This window comes from Vanellus vanellus (genome assembly GCF_965231255.1).
Source record: "Vanellus vanellus genome assembly, chromosome: 11".
Lineage (NCBI taxonomy): Eukaryota > Metazoa > Chordata > Aves > Charadriiformes > Charadriidae > Vanellus > Vanellus vanellus.
Window position 1 is genome coordinate 7,649,911 of NC_138916.1, and position 18,469 is coordinate 7,668,379.

Here is an 18,469-nt window from a genome sequence, read left to right on the forward strand (position 1 = left end):
GAATACCAAGACTAGAAGCCTCGCTGGTTACATGTCAAGACATTGAACAGAAGTCTTTGAACCTAATAATGTTTGGTGCAACAGAAAAAATAGCAGGCCTCCCAAGGTTCATACTCCATTTCTTTGTCCTGTCTGAAGGAGATTAATTTTGTGTATGACATCTAGAAATACACTCAGAGTAGTAGCTTGATATAGTACTAGGTAGTGGAGATTTTGAGTAAGCAATACTTGCTTCCCTTGCCTCATTGTGCTCCCCATCTTATTAGCAGAAAGAGACTTGTAATGCTTTTAGCTAGTAACCAGCAATTTTCCTCACTGACTGCAGTGGGGTTGCCTAGCACTAAGTCAGCTGATGTATTTTGTTCATCGTAACTAAGTCATGCTCTTATCTCATTCACAGTTTCTACATTTCATCTGACTCCTCCTAAGATGGAAGTCAAGATATTAACAACAACAAAAAAAAAAAAAACAGAAAAAAAAAAAAAAGAGAGTTTAGCTTTGTAAAATTAGTCAATACCCAAAACTGAGGTACACTTGCTACAAGCTCTTACCATTTGGTGGGATCAGACTCCCTTACTTCTCTGCGTATGTGCTACAAGATATGAGAATTTCCACCTCTGGAGCTCTAGGCTTGGAAGGGATAGCCAAGAGAGCTGCACAGCTGAAGAATCTGAAGACAGCTAAGACGCATTGAGAGAAGTTCCCTGTTCATATGCCTAAATCCAACAGACTTCAGTGGGAACAGGATCAGCCCCTGTACTTGCAACAAACTTCTAGTTCTTCATCTTAAACAAGAAAGCCTTCACAAGTCATTCTTTATTCTGACGTTCTAAGGGGTTGGGGGAGTGTTAGATATATAAGCCTTACCTTTTGTCACTGCCATGATTATAAAAAGGGAATAACATCAAGAAAAACAGTGGGAATTCAGGAATGGAAACTGGAGCAATAGAGAACTGTGATTTGTTTCTTCAAGTGGAGGGACACTTAATGATATACCTCTGTTGCACCAGTATACAACTTCTGGTAAGAACAACATTGATTCAAATAACTGGAGCATGATTGGCTCAGAAGGGAATTAGGCTTTGACAATGGCGATTTGTTTGGAGTTTTTCTTTGTTTTGGTTGTTTTTTTCCAAAAGGTACAGTGAAACCTTTTCTGATAATGTCAAGTTTTTCAGAAGATGAAGTGTTAATATTTTGTCAGTAAATTTTGTCACACTTGGGTCATTTGTCAAGTGCAAGTTCCCTGTTCCAATCTCTCCATGTGCCTTTTTTCCCCTCTGAGCTCAATCATGTTTCCATCTTATGCTTCCTAAGGCAGACAAAACACATTTTTGTGGGCTCCATCAACATTACTCAGGCAGCTAAAGGGCTCATAATTAAATGATGTAAAATACCTTTTTTGACTTCCTCTATACAACCCTCAAGTCTCTCCTAGGCAGGAGAAGGAGAGTGGGCTGCAGAATGAATCCCATTCCGTATGATGAGACAAACCTAGAAGTGAATTAAAAAAGCTGAGAAAAGAACTAACTACATGCCTTTTAAAAGCTAACCTTACAGTTTTGCAAATCTGCAAAAACTCTGGTCCCATCATGCTTATACTGCAATTAATTCACCTGAATTTAAAAAAAAAACAAAAACAAAAACAACAAAACACCACACTGGGTATTTCATTCTGAATTCAATTGCTTTCATTATTACTGTATTTACCCAATTTATCACAAGTTTTGGAAGAATGTACTCTGTCATGATATCACAGCTACAGTGCTTAATACAGTTAACAGCCTGAAAATTTAGAAAGCTGTGAATGAATTACAAGAGGAACTGAAGATGGCACTTGGTTCTGCAGACCACTTTCTGTGTTTAATGCTGAGATTAACGTTTGCTTTCTCAATGCATGTGCAGAAGCATTGCTGTCTACTGTTAGGGACAGTTCTTGGATTTGGACTTAGTTGCTAAGATAGACGAATGGAAGATGGTGTGACCAAGGAAATGTCATAGAAAGACCAAGTAACATGGAAATGTTTACAAAATCTAGTTGAGGTACTTACAGTAGGTGCTCTGAATCATTTCCTTGGTGCTTCATTTGATTCTCTCCTTGCAATAAATTCTTCCTGTAGTGATCTGACTTGGGTTTGTTGGACTCAAGAACCCTTAATAAGAGAAAAAGTTAATTTTTTCAATAAACACTCGATTCTTTACCAAAGTGGTTGTCATGTTGGCCAAATTATTAGACTGTGAAACAGAAGAAATCCCTAAAATGGTAGCCCTGGTGGTTCTCATAAGGGTGCTGGGTGGCACTAGACACAGCAAGGTCACCAACAGTTTAAACTTGGAACACTGAATCATAGAAGATTAATATGGAAATGGAAACTAACAACAATGTATAAATTAATTTGCCTAATGCTGACATTTTAAAATGGAAGACCTCACCTTAGGAATGCAAAATCTGTCACCTTTGATAAGCATTTTCAAAGCAGTTTGAACATTTTATGTAACATTTGACTCTTGGGATGGTATAATCCTTAAATATCTATAAAATGATGCCATCTATCTAGTTTCATGTTCATTTGCACTGTCTTGCATGTTTGTTAAACAGCATTGTTAACTGCAAAGTTTATAGCAGAGATTCATAAGGGAGGCAGAGTTCTCTCTTCAACATTTTAAAGTAACAATACATTTTGAAGCACTTCATGACTTTTCTAGGTATAATCTAAAGTGTAATCTAAAGTGATCTTTTAACTGTTATGCTTTGTTAATATAAAAATAGCAAATGGGTACTAAAATGTTCTATAAAGTAGATCTTTAATGAATCGTTTTTAACATTGCCCTTTTCAGTAATAAAGATAGGTTTAAACCATGACTTAAAAAAAGAAGTTCTGAAGTAACTAGTAACTGTGGGTATTCTGAAGGTGAATGTGACGATGCGCAGTTTGCATTGAATAGGGGGAATATCCTACTGCTGCATCTGTGGCTGGCTTGTATGGAAAAGATTCTTTCCAGAAATTGAACGAGTAGCAGAGAGGCGCATTATTGGACTGACATTATGCACCTTATTTTTACCTTCCATTTTGGCATATGATTTTCTATAATAATCATCTGTCTGAGTCACTGTCTCCAAAATGAGGTGGAGAGAGAATGTTTGTTAGGAACTTAAATTTAAGAAGTTAAAAAATATATCCCACTCTCTTTGGGACGCCTGCATCTTTGAGAGGTCAGCTGTAGTATAATACTTGCAGCTGCAGTAACTTCAAAAAGAAAACACATACCTGCACTATCAAGCTGGGAATACTGCTTTTGGTATATTGATTGAGAAATCCAAAACTTCCTTATATACATGAGGCTATTTCTTCAAGTTAACGATGCTGAGAATTAATAACATGAAGTAAAACATGATTTGCCAACATGTTTGTTTAAACAATCCATCTGCAGATTATATATAACTTCCAGTAGTTCTATGTAAAGCATACATGCATTACAGTTTGTGTCATGTTTGAGTCCTCGTTATCTTCAGAAGAGATCCAAAATCAGTCAAGTAATTAGAGTATAGAAAGGGACAGATAAGAAAAGTCACCATAGAGAACCATGACAGAAAATAGCCTCTTAGTAGAAAATTACTATCCTGTAGTTAGTGAATCTTAACAGAAATCTTAACAACTAAACAAAAAACAAGAATAAAAAAAATCATAAAATGGTGTTTCTATGAAGGGCCTTTGCACGTACATTGAATTTGACTCAGTGCTAAGCAACTGGTATAGCTACCGTAGGGCAAATGAAAGCACACCAAGTTGGACATGCAGCTACTGTAGTGAACATTGCTATCTAGCTGACTGGAATGCAATATAATTACATTAAGACAGCTTTTCACTTTTGCTATCACAAGAAAGATTATGTTTTACACTCAAGAATAGCTACAAGTCTCAAATTTGCATACTTATAAGCAAGTCCTGTCATAATTCACCTAAGAGCACTTCATGTCACATATGTTCCTTTATATACAAAGTCATCACCATCACCTAGCTGCAGTAGAAAGATCTAGTAGTTTCTAACAAAAGGCCTGAGGACTCAACTATGTTTTTCACTCACTATAAGAAATGGTTTTGGAGAAACACACAGTGAGCTTTTAAATATTACACATTGCATCTTCCATTTTTAATCTTTATGGGGGGGATCCACGTATTATCTGCACAATGGCATAAAAATCACTATTTGATCTCATAAATCTGGCCGTATGATGGAATGTGACTAAGTCTGGTGCTGTCCCCTGCTGTAATGTTCAAACTTTTGGCGTTTAGCTTGATTTTTGTTGCACTGGAACACCTCAAGCAAGAGGGAAACCTGAAGTCATTAGCTAGCAGGATTATACATAGCATTCAGGAATGAGCTTCACAGAAAAATGGCATGGAAGACTCATAGAAAACACCACATGCTACAGCCCACCACCAAAGCAAGGTCCCCAAGTGTATAGACCGCTGGTACAGGGTGGCATTGCCACTTGTCACAGGACTGGAGGCCTCCAAAAAACATACCTGCCCACCGCTGCTGCTGGAGGGGCTCCTGAAGGGCAGCTGGGCCGAAAGGTTGCTCCATCCTGGGAGGGGCTCTTTACCAGGGAGTTGCTCCATCATGGAGAGAGACTCTTTAGCAGGGAGTCTAGCAATAGGATGAAGGATAATGGTTTAGATTAGATATCAGGAAGAGATTCTTTACTGTGAGGGTGGTGAGGCACTGGCCCATGTTGCCCAGAGAAGCTGTGGATGCTCCATCCCTGGAGGTGTTCAAGGCTAGGCTGGATGGGGCTTTGGGCAACCTGGTGTGGCGGCAGGTGGCTCTGCCCATGACAGGGGGTTGGAATGAGATGGTCTTTAAGGTCCCTTCCAACCCAAACCGTTCTACGATGTGAGGATCCCTCATGCTGGGGGTGCAGGACTGACACGCCCCACAGCCACCTCTCCTCAGCGTCCAGCTCTGGGCAAGCTCCTCCATGGGCACATGTGAAACTGGTGCAGAGCTGGGCCTCCGCCTTCGGTACCTGTGAAAGAGCGTATTTAACAGGTTAGTCTGTGCCACCAAGCCACCCATTTTTTGTGCCATTTTGTGAGGTAACTCGGGGGCGTAGAAGCACGGCATCGCCGCACCGGCCCTCTGTGAGGCAGGGCAGGGAGTTCTGCCATTACCTCTTCCAACCTCGCCGGGAGCAGTGCGAACAGGACCCTGTCAGCGGAGAGCGACGCCCGCGCTGCGGGGCACGAAGGCTGCTGGCAGGCAGGGCCGGGGGCAGCCGAGCGGCGGGGGGCGGCGGGCCGGGGCGGGCGGGCTGAGGCGAAGCTGAGGCGAGCGGGGGGGACTCCGGGCCGCCCTGAGGCGCCGCGGCGGCCGGGCTGTGCGCCATGCAGGTTCCCGGGCGGCTGGCGGTATTCTCACACGCAGCTTCCCGGGCCCAGCAGCCGTCTCGGTGTGTGGCGCTGAGGCAGGCACACAAAAGAGCGGCTGCGGCTGCCCCCGCGTCCCCGCCGCGGCGCCTCAGGGGTGGGGACCGGCCCCGCCGCTGCCAGCAGGGGTAAGGAGCGGGGGCGCGGGGCGGGGGACGGGCGGCCGGTGTCGTCGCGGGGACCGGCGGCTCCGCCGGGGGTGGGGCGGCAGCATCCCCGCGGGTCCCCCTCAGGGGAGCGGGCAGCCCGTGGGGCCGGGCGGGTGCTGGGGGAGGGGGAGCGCCGCGGCCACCCCCGCCCCGGCCGAGCACGGACGTTGCTCCCCTCGAAATCGGGGTTGGGGGCTGCGCGCCCCGCGAGCAGCTGCCCTCGCCTCATGCCCGTCCCCATCCCCATCCCCTGGCAACCGAGCTACCCGCGAGGGGCCGGGGAGCCGGGGTGACGGGGAGCCCCTGCGGCATGGCGTCGCCGCCGGTGTGGTGGCGGCGGCGGGGGGCTCCGGCACAGGGAGCCCACATGTCCCCGCTGGCACGGAGCCGCTCTCCTGCCCGCTGTGGCGAGGAGGCGGCGGCGGAGGCTCCGCGCCGCCACCACCTCCTGTCAGCCGTCGGAGAGCCGGCAGCGTCCCCTCAGAGCCGGCTGCCGCTGCGGACGGCGGCTGCCCCGTACTGCCGGGTCGCCATCGGCTCCCTCTCGGGAGGGCTGCGAGCCCTCGGGCTCAGCCCGCCGTCCCCACCGCCGCGCCTCGCCTGTGCCGGAGCGTCTGCTTTCCGTAATGCAGGGAGCGCCAGTGCAACATATGCATAATGCCCGTGTTCTGTGGGAGGGCGGGAGGCTTAAGAGTCTTGTTTGTCTTCATCGAGTCAGGAGAAATGCGAGAGGAGCCCTCATGTAATGCAGCACCGCTAAGAGTTTGTATTTGTTTCCGATTTCATGCCTCCGGTGTGGCAAATGGATCAGAGCTCTTGATCCACTCTTTTCCTGTTCCCTTCATCGTGAGGTCTGGAGGGAAAAAGCCACTCAATGAAGAATACTTGATTTTTGTTGGGATAAACAGCATGAGACGTTATAGCGTAGTCTGTTTTCCCCTTTTTGAACAGTTTTTTGAATGGCGGGGGTTGTATTGCCATAACAAAAGGGATGGGGGTGGGGGAGAGGAAGGGAATGCTGCGTTTGGAGCTGCGTCTTGGAAAGGCACAGACTGGCTTATTTTGCCTCAACTAGCAGCCTGCGCTTCCAGATTTATGTACTTGGCATCCTCAATGTCGTTTTAATCATTGTTGCATGCTAGTGAGGGCGTACAAGAAAAGAAATTTAAATAAAGACAAGAGATCATACAACGTTCATTGTACAGAGATAATGTGCATTGCGGTGGTATTTAAGAGAAGTATTAAATTACTGTGACCAGTTTGGGTAGAAAATGCAAGTAGTGTTTCGGTTGTATTACCTGGTCAAGGCCACCCTATAGTCTCCCAGGAGGGTCTGGGAAATCCGTTTGCAGAAAAGGTATTTCATGTATTATGCCCGTTACAAGCATCCCTCATTACTTAACCAGCAGAACTGAAAAACAGAAACAACTGCTATTGTAGTTTTATGTGGTTGTGTGTAAGCAATAGTATTTCCACATAAGGTGATTTTTAAAAGGGAGGAATTTTAGTGTGATTCTTCATTGCCAGTTAAGTGAAAATGCAGTATGTGCTGGTTACCTGTATGTTGAAAAGCATAAGATTGAAGTTGATGTTAAAGCATAAGAATGCAATTTATCAGTGTATAGTCCAGATTCTCCTCTGTATGGGACAGACAAGGATGAAAAAGCTTTTCTTTCCATTTGTTGTTCTATAGGTACTAAACTACCAAAGGGGAAGCCACTGACCTTACTCCACTTTGGGCTCATAGGATTTCAGGCTGCAGACTTGATTGTCAGGCTTCCTAAACCTAAATTCTCTGATAGTTTAGCCCTTATCTGCACTTGGAAATATCTAAAGCTATTTTTAAAAATGCAGCGTTGCCTCTAATCAGCAGCTGCATTATTGCATCCCCTTGATCTTCTGATTGTAAAGGAAAAGTGTTCTTGAAAAGGCCATAGCTGCTTAGCTCTTTTGGTCAAAGTCTTACGATTCTAAGGAAGAATCTCGAAAAGCATTTTTTTGTGCAGTTGCTTGGTTAATGCCAGTTCAGGTTGGAGACTGGATATGAATTTAAACAAAAGCTAGGTTTTTAAAAAGTGACCTTTGCTTAAGGCTGTGAACATGAGGAACCACTTCAAGAAGCATAATTTTACCATCTTTCCAGCTGTTCTGATAAGAACATTTGCTAAGAAATATTTCTGAAAATACCATGGTTTAAACCTCTCTCAGCTTATATTCTTGTGCTGAAGATAGAGAAATCTAGCAAGAAGTGATCTGTTCCAGGCTACCAGCTCACAGAGAGAAATACAGAAGATCCTGGTTTTGTCCAGAACAAAATCTTGGTTGTAGTCTTTGAACACAACAACTTTTAGGTGCTTTTGCAGACTTTTTATATTTTGTAATCTGTGTTTAAATAAAGAAGGCAATGCTTTCATGCTTTAAGCCATTGCAGTGATAGACACTGGGGAGCAGCCCTGCCAAGAAGGCCCAGAGGTCCTGGTGGACAGCAAACTGCATGTGCACCAGCCGTGTATCCTGGCAACAAAGATAGCCAGGAGCATCCTGGTCTGTATGAACAAGAATGCAGCCAGTAGATCAAGGGGAGTAACTGTTCCCCCCTACTCATCATTCGGTAGACTGCATCTATAATACTGTGTCTGGTTTTGGTGCCCCCTGGCACAAGGAAGATATTAATGAACTGGAGTTCCGCAGAGGCCACCAAAGTGGTTGGGGCTGGAGGCCACGCTCTGTGAGGAGGGAGTGGGGCTTGCTTAGCCTGCAGAAGGGAGGCTTTGGGGGGGCCTGACAGCAGCTTTCAGTACTTACAAAGGAAGTCTTCAGGGAAGTGGACCCAGACTCATCACAGTGGTATGTGGCAGAGAATGAGAGACAATAGGCAGATGTTTAAACAAGAGGGTCAGGCTGGATATAAAAACAAGGACAATCATACGTGGGAACAGGCAGCCCAGAGAGATTGTGTGGTCTCCATCCTTGGAGGTTTTTAAGACCAGACTGGATAATGCCCTGAGCAACCAGATCAGGCCTCACTGATGACCCTGGTTTGAGCAGGATGTTGGACAAGACACCTATGACATTCTTTCCAACCAGAATAATTCTGTGATCCTATGAACAGTTGTATGTTAATGCCTATCCGTACGTGATATAAGGAGCAGACATGTTTCCAGAGGTCTGAATTTTTTTTTTAGAAAGAACCAGAGCTTCCATTCTAGGGCTAATCCATGCATCTTGGCAATGATAGAGTATAATACCAGTATGATACATTGGCCTCTATTACGTGTCTCTTAGTACAAACACCTTACTATAAGCCTCCCAAGGAAGAACTATTTCCTTGAAATATTTTCATTTTAATGTAGATATAAACAAAAGGAAGAACATACTTCTTGCAAGCAAGAACCTTTCTATGTAGTATCTTTTGGCACTCCTGTGAGGCAATTAAAGCTTTGCAACATTAGTGCAAGAGACATAATGGTAGCTCTTACAGCTGGAGAAAATAAAGCACTGATGCAGTCACATGTGTTTCACAAGTTAAGAGAAGGAGCTGAAAGCAGAATCAGAATTCAGTAGTTTTTTAGACACTTCACAAAACATGTGGTTGCTGCGTCGGATGTTCATTATAATTACTTTGGATACTTGCAGATGCTTTTAGTCTACTGGAGAGAGCATTAAAATATAAGATTGTTTGGTGTTTGGTTTTTTTTTTTTTTCCCCCAAGGACAGATTTTGCCATGAGAGCTGTGTGAAAAGCAGCTCAAGAAAGCACCATGTGTTTCTTGAAGTGTTCTGTGCTTTAGGCTTGTGCTGCCTGTGGGAGCTGAACATGCAGTACTTAGGCTTTATCATGGCATCCATGAGAAGAGGGCTTTCATTCCAATTCTCAGTTTTCCTGAACTTAAGTCTCATGTTGGCTAATACTATCTTCCAGAAGAAAGGTCTTATACAACTGGTAAAAACACATATAGAATGGACTGTTTGTTTCTGATGCTGGTAGGTAAATGCACTGTCATTTGAGTACATGACATTCCTTTCATTTTTTTTGTTGCAGTACCTACTGTCTTCATTCACCTGCTGCAGCAGAGGAGGGTGACACGCACGTCAAGAGGAGTGAGTTAGAGCTGAGCAGAGGCTGGTGCAGAAAACTCTGAGACTAATAGGTACTTCCACCAAAGCAAAAGAGGGAGAACTAGAAGTACTGTAGGTAGGGATGACAAGGAGGAAGTGTCATTGTTCTCAGATTATAAGGTTGCGTGAAATACTGCTGGAGATGCATACTGTGAAGTATACTCGTGCATAAAGGGATCATTTTCTTTTGAAATAGAAGCAAATGAAGAGGAAAGTTGGCAAAAAGGTATACAAAACGTCTTGGAATGGAAAAATATAATATCAGTTATAACCAGTGTGAGGGTTTGGAGCCTAGATAAGGGTTTTCAAATAGCAGTACTTCTGCAATGCAGACATATCCACCTGGACTACCAGTGGGAGCTGCAGGGAAGAGTATTGTGGGATAGTTGTCTGTTTTGAACTATTAAGATGAAGTTTTCTTCAGAAAAGAGCCCTTCTAGTTACAGACTTACTAATGAAGTCAGCCACATAGGAACAACTTGTTATTGTTTTATTACCTAAAAGGCAGATTGAATATTTCCATTCTATTAATTGAAGTAGTTTTTGAACTTCGTTTTGTACATTGATGTTAGGAATGTTTGTAAGCATGTCATCAGCTAGCGTTATTTCAAGACTTCTGTCTTTTCTTTTACTTTCTGAGATCCCCCTCACAGACACACTTGTCAACTACAACTTTTGCAGAAGTTCCTCTCCTCAAGTCAATTGTACCATAACCCCGATCAGTTTCAAAGAGTGAAATCTGCTGGTTTTATTCCTAAAACTTTTCTACAAGAGAAAGCCCTGACCTTGCAAGATTTTTCTTTTATTTGTCATCTACCTTTGTGTGTTAAGGGTTCACAGGATCTAATGCTTGAAGAATTTAGTGAAATTCTTTCACCTGAGTACAGTGGTTAGATTTAGCTAAGATTTTGTAATGTGGTAATAGCAGGCAAGTTACTTCTTACTGTCACCAGTATAGCAATATCTTCTTAAAAAACAAACAACAAAACAACAAATAAACAGCTCACAACCAAACATAATAGTTTTGTAACACTAGCCATGAGTGGCGACACTGTTCTGGTGGTTGTGCAGATCTAGATGCTTGACCACTGTAGTCCAGAATGGCAAGTGCTGTTGTCTAATATGGGAACATAGGGCTTTCTGGGTTTATTTCCATTTTCTCCACTAAGGTATTTTTTGTGCAGTGACTGTAGAAGAATCATCTCTGCTTTCCAGTTGTTCTACTTTGGATTTGTTGTGAGTGACAGCCAAGTGATTATCTTAGCATGACACTGCAGGGTTCTCCGGGGGCTTTAGTGAGATAGTAATTCCAGTAAAAATTGAACAGAAAATTCATATTTTAGCAGATAAACAGAGATAGAGAATTCATATTCTTATGTATAGACTTTCATCATTCTGTCTCCCTGTGTTAAGAGCCTGAGTGCACAGAAAGAGCTTCATTCAGTTGAGGTTTTAGGAATGACATCAGAGTGATCCCCTGGGATCACAGTGTGGTCTGCTCCTCTAGATAAGCTGCTGAAGAAGGAAGCGTAGGAATAAATGTAGAAGACCGTGCTATCTTGGGGTACTAACAGTAAACCTTAGTTGCACTACAAACTAGCAACAGACAACAGCGACAATATCACCTCAATTATCCGCAAACATACTGTGCCTGTCTTTGGGAGAATCACATGTACAGATCTCTTAAGGGCCTCTGGAAGGCACTCCTTAGGCATCCTGGCTTGCAAAAGACCACTGGCCTCATGCAAAGTGACCTTGTAGCGCCCAGAAATCCTCAATGACAGGGAAGATTAAGTCATTACAGCATTTCCTACTAAGGAAAACCAAAGTGCATCAAAAGCCAGGTGGAACCAACTCTTGTTGTCACAAAGCATTTGTGATAGGGAAGGCACTTTTGAAGTGGTTATTGTAATATAACTTGGAGAAAGCTCATCTTCTGCATAAGGGAGAGACCTGTAGACCTATAAGTGCTGACTTACTTTAGGAGTTCTAAACTGATTAGAGAAATAAAATTAGCATATCAGAGAGCAAGAGAACATGGGAGGGAGGGAGGAAGGAAAGAAAGAAAGAAGGAGGAGGAGGGGAAACAAGACATCTGTATTGTTGGTGGTGATAGTGGTATGTCTGTATATGAAAATTCCCTGAGGAGGAAGAGGAAGTGACAGGAATTTTTGAAGTGTAGGCTCCAAAAGTGTGAATGTTTAGGTAGAATTGGGAGCCTGGATGAAACGTTAGCTGCAGTTCCAAAATCAAGGTGATACCTGCCTCAAATTGTATGAATCACGAGACCATGAAGTTGTCTGCATTAAACCAGGACAGATAACTACCAAGGAACAAAAAAAATCAGGCTCTGTCTTCTCTTTTTGGTGCTCAATTATTCCAAAAATATTTAGACAAGTATTTCTAAACACCACTTTTTTTCCCCTCTATACAAGCTATAATATAGGGTGAGAAGCCCAAGTTCCACAAGCACAGCGCCTATCTAAACAGTATTAGAAGAAACTCCCAGGAGTAGCTGTGTTCGGCATTCAGTATTCAGGTTCAGTGAAATAGGTGATCTTTATGTGAGAGAATAATAAAGACAGTAAGATTCCCACACAGCCCTCCATGTATTTACTGCCTTCATGCACTAGAGACGGAAACAAAGGTACTTGGGTGGACTTTCTGTCATCTACTTCAGTATGAGATCATCTGCTGTACTTTACTGGTTAGCCTGTCTTCCTAGGGAGTCTCAGAAGTGCTAGTTAACTTTGCCTTTTCCTACCCCAGCAAAATGGTAATATAATCCTGAATGCCTGGTTATTGAAGCAATCGGAGCAACTGAAGAGAATGAGTGTTGCACAGACCAGATTCTGTTCTGAAATGACATAGGTTTTTAGTTTTTTTTTTTTTCCCCTGTCACAAAGAGTGAAATGACATCAAGCAATTGATGTTGCTCTCTAGAATCACTGATACCAGCTACTGCGAAAATATCATTTCAGCGTAACAGCAAGTGTACCCTTTTGGTTTAGTCAAATCTTAAAATAGGCCTCAAAACTCATACTCTAAAAGCCAAGAGAGATGCCTTTTCAGCACATCGGGAGGAGAGCATGGAGATGGGATTGCTTGTTTCTTGTTCAGAAGCCAGATTGCTTCAGAGTTGCTATACTCTTCAAATCCATACCAAATCTCTCTCCTGGGAGTGAAATCTTGTATTAAACAGTGTTACTAAGCATATCCTCTTTTGTTTGTGTGTTGTTTTTTTTTTTTTTTTTTTCTTTTAATGCTTTCTTGTGATCTGTAACTTTTCTGTCTATTAAGGATGGCCATCCTGACTGCTACCAGGTTTCACAGGGTTGCTGTGCTGTCTTGAGTTCCAAAAACCACTACAGCTACTAATATAGGAATAGTCATAAAGGCAGTTACACAAAGAACACAAATATTTCTACTCATATAAACTGATCCAGTATGGGAAAGAAGCAAAGATCTGCCTCGGTTCCAAATTCTTGCTATGCAGCATAGCATGTTGTTGCCATGCTACCGGAATTGCTTGCCTTGATATTTAAATTTACCCTTAACAGATTTGCATTTAAAAAGAATGAACTGTTAACAGTACATTAAAATCTAAAATAACCTGACAAGACATAAGCCTTGCCACCAATTTGTTCATGTATTTTTGACCTCTACAGATTTTTATTTTCTTTCCTAAATAAACCCCACCGTAATAACAAATCTCAGAGATGAATGAACCAATGAAATATGGAAAGGTTCTGTTTGGTAGTGCAATGAAGGTTTATATCAAGGGAGGAATATAAATTATATTTTCAATACATAATGAAAATGTGCATTTTGCCTACCTCAGTAAGTGCCTCTTGCCATCCGTCATAGTCTCTGATTTAGCACTACAAAGGGAAATCAGAGTGTAATGATATTTTCTTGTTACTGCTGGGTTGTGGAGGAGAAAGGAATGTTATTTTTATATATATATATGTGTGTGTATATATATAATATCCTTTAGGCACAAAGTCTTGTGTTACTGGAAGAGAACTCTTGAATAGAGATAAGGCAGCTTTAAAAAGAAACTTATCCCTGTGATATTCTTAGCCAGTCAATCAGTATGGCTTTAATTACGTAGAAGTATTTGACATATTATGGCCCAGGAGATAAGAGTTGTCGCATACTGGATGATAGAACGGGAAGGAATTCTGTTAGTGACAAGAAATTCCATGCTCAGTGCTGCCTCAGAGGCATAAAATAAGCAGTGGAGGGGAGCACTTCCTAATAAATACTGATCTGCATTGCATTTCCGATTCCAACATTGTGAAGGTTGTTGTTGGCAGAATTCTTTATTCCTGGTAAATGACTGCCTGCTTTCCTGATGGAAGACTTGCCATGAAAATATCTGCATGAAGTGTGCCTTTAAGTCAATTGTGTTGGTTGTTGTTTTGTGGTGTTTTTTTTTTTTTTTAATAATAAATGGTTTTTCTTTGTGTTTTCAGTGGTAGGTGGAAATCTCTCTCTGTTCTTCCCTAAGTAAAAGGCACAGAAAGTGACTGTTGTAATACTTGCTGGTTTCGGTACTTGCAAAGAGACCACCTTAGGGTTTCTAGCACATCTATTCCACACCTATCTGCAGTGATAATAAATTATCTCTACAGCATGTGTTTCACCTGATATTTGTCCTCCATTTATTATTCAACGCATAGGCAACATAAGTGGACCCACCAACTAGCAGATGATCTAATTAGAAATAATGATTTGGGGGAAAAAAAGTGTTGTTAAGGTTATACTACGCTAGGGATGAATAACCTCGTGTCAGTTTTATTGCAACATAAGATGTATACATTGGAACTGTAATTCTTTTGTACTGTCATGCTAGGTAAGATTTAACTTTTGAACTTCTTATTAGAGAGTGTCGAAGTAAAGGAAATAAATTTGATGGCCCTGTTTTACAAATAGGGAGTCACTGAAATGACTTGTCCAGAATCATTCACCCTGCTGGATGACTGAACCGGGAATAACATCAAGATCTCCAGAACAGTTCCCTAACGGTTTATGCATGGTACTATCTTAACCTGGTTCTTTCTTTCTACAGTAGCATTTAGGAGAATAGCAAACTCTTAGCTGATCTGCTTTCTGTCATGCAAACATCTTTCTCACATTTTGGTACAAGAATGATTTACTTCATGAGAAGGTACTTTGTATGAAACGTAGTGAAGAACGTTAGTAATCTATGCTTTGTTCCCTAAAAACTGAAATGAGGGAAAACTGAGTATTGTGGGTGGGGTTATTTTATTACAGCGCTACTAGCCCTTTGTGCCAGTATTATTATTTTTTTCCTGTGCATGTTTCTGTCTTTGTTTTGGATGTTTAAAAACACAATTCAGTAAAATCTCTGGTTTATTCTTGAGCCAACATTGATTTAACTTAGATTTGTTAACACTTTTTAGTATTGGGGCATTTACAATATTTCATGGTTGAGTTAAGGCTCCAGCTGTTGGTGTGTGAGAATCACAGCTTTGAGTTTCTACCCACACAGGCTTTAGAAATGAAGAAACTGTGAATGTGTACTTTAAACATCTGTGGACAATATGATACCTTTAAATAATTTTGGAATTCTTGTGATTGGTAGTGGTATAGCAGTCCTAGTGGAAACAAGTTCCTTAATATTAATCAACATCTGTTTGAATTATATAAGCTTGAGTTACTGTTTTTCTTTCTGATGGTACTTAATATTTTTATAGCCATTCATAATAAATCTAAACAAGCCGAATGCCATCCAGAGTTTCTGAACCAGCTGTTTTGTCAGTAAATGGTCCATGGTGTTATATATTTTCTTCTACGTAGTGATAGTTAAGGCAATGTAGTAACCTACTATAGTACTAGTAAATACCATTGCAAGGTTGGAAAACATGAAATCTGTATACTGCTGCTCTAAGTTTCCCACCCTCTCCATGCTCTGGCACAATGAATCTTGTCTTTTGATGGGATAAAATTCATATCGCTTTAAGATGATACCTCTGTCATCATCGGATGAACTTGTGACTCTAACTGGGATTGACCCTAGCTGACTGGTTGACAACTTGTAACACGTTGGTCCCATCCACACGATGACTATCATCTCCTCAGGCTGGACTGGTAGAAGTCCTTCCTCCTCCTCTCTTCTTCAGACCGTCCTGTGAGGCCTGTGAGGCTCAGCAAGAGTGGTTTCTCTTGCTGAGCTGCATGCCAGGCTCCCTATCACAGGATGCACGCTGAAGACTGCAGAGACTCTCACATATCATAAAGACAAGCAATGGGGGAAATTCAAACAGGAATTTTTAAACAGTAAAGTTTGAAGTTTACCATACATATGGAACTAAACTAACAACATAGTAGCATCCTGAATGAAACGGAGGTGCTCGGAAAAAAAATTAAAAATCTTTATCGTAGTAGAGTCTAGAAGGCAACTTAGTGTTTAGGATGCCTTTGTGGTAGGCATTTACAAAGACAGCAGTAGGCTCATTGCTCAAAAGACTGACCTACCTAAATAGTCTCGTCGGTTTGGTATCTTTTGTTTGCATTTATCTGATAGAGGAGAAGAATATTGCAAGAGTGTAAAAATGTGGTACAGAGCCAATATAACCTGATATTATGGTAGAGACAGTGTGAAATACTGGATTTAATCAGTAACACACAGCCTAAACATTTACTGAAAACTTGAAATAATGGGTATGTCTATAATTATCAGTTAAAATAACTTAAATGCTCTTAACTGGAAAATCTTAATTTGGTTTTGCTATTTAGTTGTGGTTTGCTCTTAACCTTCTTGCTGGCTTAAACTGTTTTTCTTGACCAGTACTGTGTCTGTGTGGGTGTGTTTGTTTCTGTGTTTTAAATGAACCCCGAAGTCTACCTCATTCATCTGTCACCTATAGACAGACTTACAGATTTTTAAGCTCTTTGTGGCAGGAATGTCTGCAGAATACTTCACATAATGAAATCTTGGTTAATGGACTTTGCCTAAACCACGACAGACTTTTCCACAACACACATAATTTTAGGATTTATTTGCCCCCAGCTGACAGTTGTTACTATAGCAAATACAAGATGAAGAATTAAATGGAAAGGAAAATATTATGTGACTGTTCAGGGCTTGAATCTGATAGAGCGATATCAAAGGGCACAGAAGTTGATTATAGCCTTGCAATGCTAGGCTACACATGATGGTACAAAGTTGTATCCTGCAGGGAAGCCTCCTAAGTGCCTGCCAAAATACACTGAGAAAGCCCAGAAAAGGTCTGCACAGTGTTAGGTTCTTGTTTTACAACTATGGGCAACTTCTATTATTAAGGGACTGTGGCACATCTTTGAAAGTTAAGTGGCTGGAAACTAACCTTTGATTTGAACTGGGTGCAGCTCAACAGTATTTCGAGACTTCATTTTTGCTACAAGCTACAAACTTCCCTGAAGTACTCTGGTCCTCCAGAATGTCCCAGCAGCCCCAGCATGACTAAAGCTGTACGTCGCTTTGTAACGTGGGAAGTTCTAATTAACACTAGGAGGCTGCCACGGTGTAGTTGTTCAGACCATAATAATTAAGCTTACAAATATGAAAACTAATTGACTTAATGACAGAAAAACAGTTTAGGCCGACTGTAGCTCTAATTAACCCTACTGACACTGCATCTTATTCAACCACAGGGTACTCTTACTAATGGTGCTTCAAGGAGAGCGTGACCAGCAGGTCGAGGGAGGTTATCCTCCCCTTCTACTCTGCCCTGGTGAGGCTGCATCTGGAGAATTGTGTCCAGTTCTGGGCTCCCCGGTTCAAGAAGGACAGGGAACTGCTGGACAGGGTACAGCAAAGGGCTACGATGATGATTAGGGGACTGGAGCATCTCTCATGAGGAAAGGCTGAGGGACTTGGGTCTTTCTAGTCTAGAGAAAAGAAGACTGAGGGGGGGGGATCTTTTCAATGCTTTTAAATACTTAAAGGGAGGGTGCTGGGTGGATGGGAACAGTCTTTTTTCAGTGGTGCTCAGTGATAGGACAAGAGATAAAGGGCACAAACTTGAACAAAGAAAGTTCCATCTAAACATGAGGAGGAACTTCTCTACTTTGAGGGTGGCAGAGCACTGGCACAGGCTGCCCAGAGAGGTTGTGGAGTCTCGCGCTCTGGATAGATTCAAAACCTGCCTGAATGCCATCCTGTACAACCTGCTGTAGGTGAACCTGCTCTGTCAGGGGGTGGGACTAGATGATCTCCAGAGGTCCCTTTCAACCCTGACCATTCTGTGAAACTGTATTAATACTTTGGAATACAGTATAACAGTGAGTTTTTAGACTTCTCCCTTCCAAACCCCAGGCCTAAAGTCTCCAAATAGTTAGGAGTTTGGTAGAACACTAGAACAATCAATGTTCCCATCTCTAGCAGAGCACATGATGGCACAGAAGACAAAGAAGAGATAGCCAGCTATTGTCTCCTGTACTTTACTGGAGTAGTTATCGACCCTGGAGGAATGACATGCATACAGCCAAAGACTATTCAAGATGTATAGTCCAAAAAGATATAAACAGCATAGTATGAAGTGCCAAAGGCTCATGCCAATCTGATCTACAATTTCTGTTCTAATACTTGTGTTTACTTTTAGTTTCATAACAACAATATTTCAGCTTTTATCACATACCTGTAGTGGGCAGGATCTAGAGTCTGCAGTGTTTGAAGAAGTTGCTGTTGCTATAATGACTTTACAAATGTGAGATAAACATTCAGTTCTCATCATGAAGGTCTAAAGGGAAATGAACACT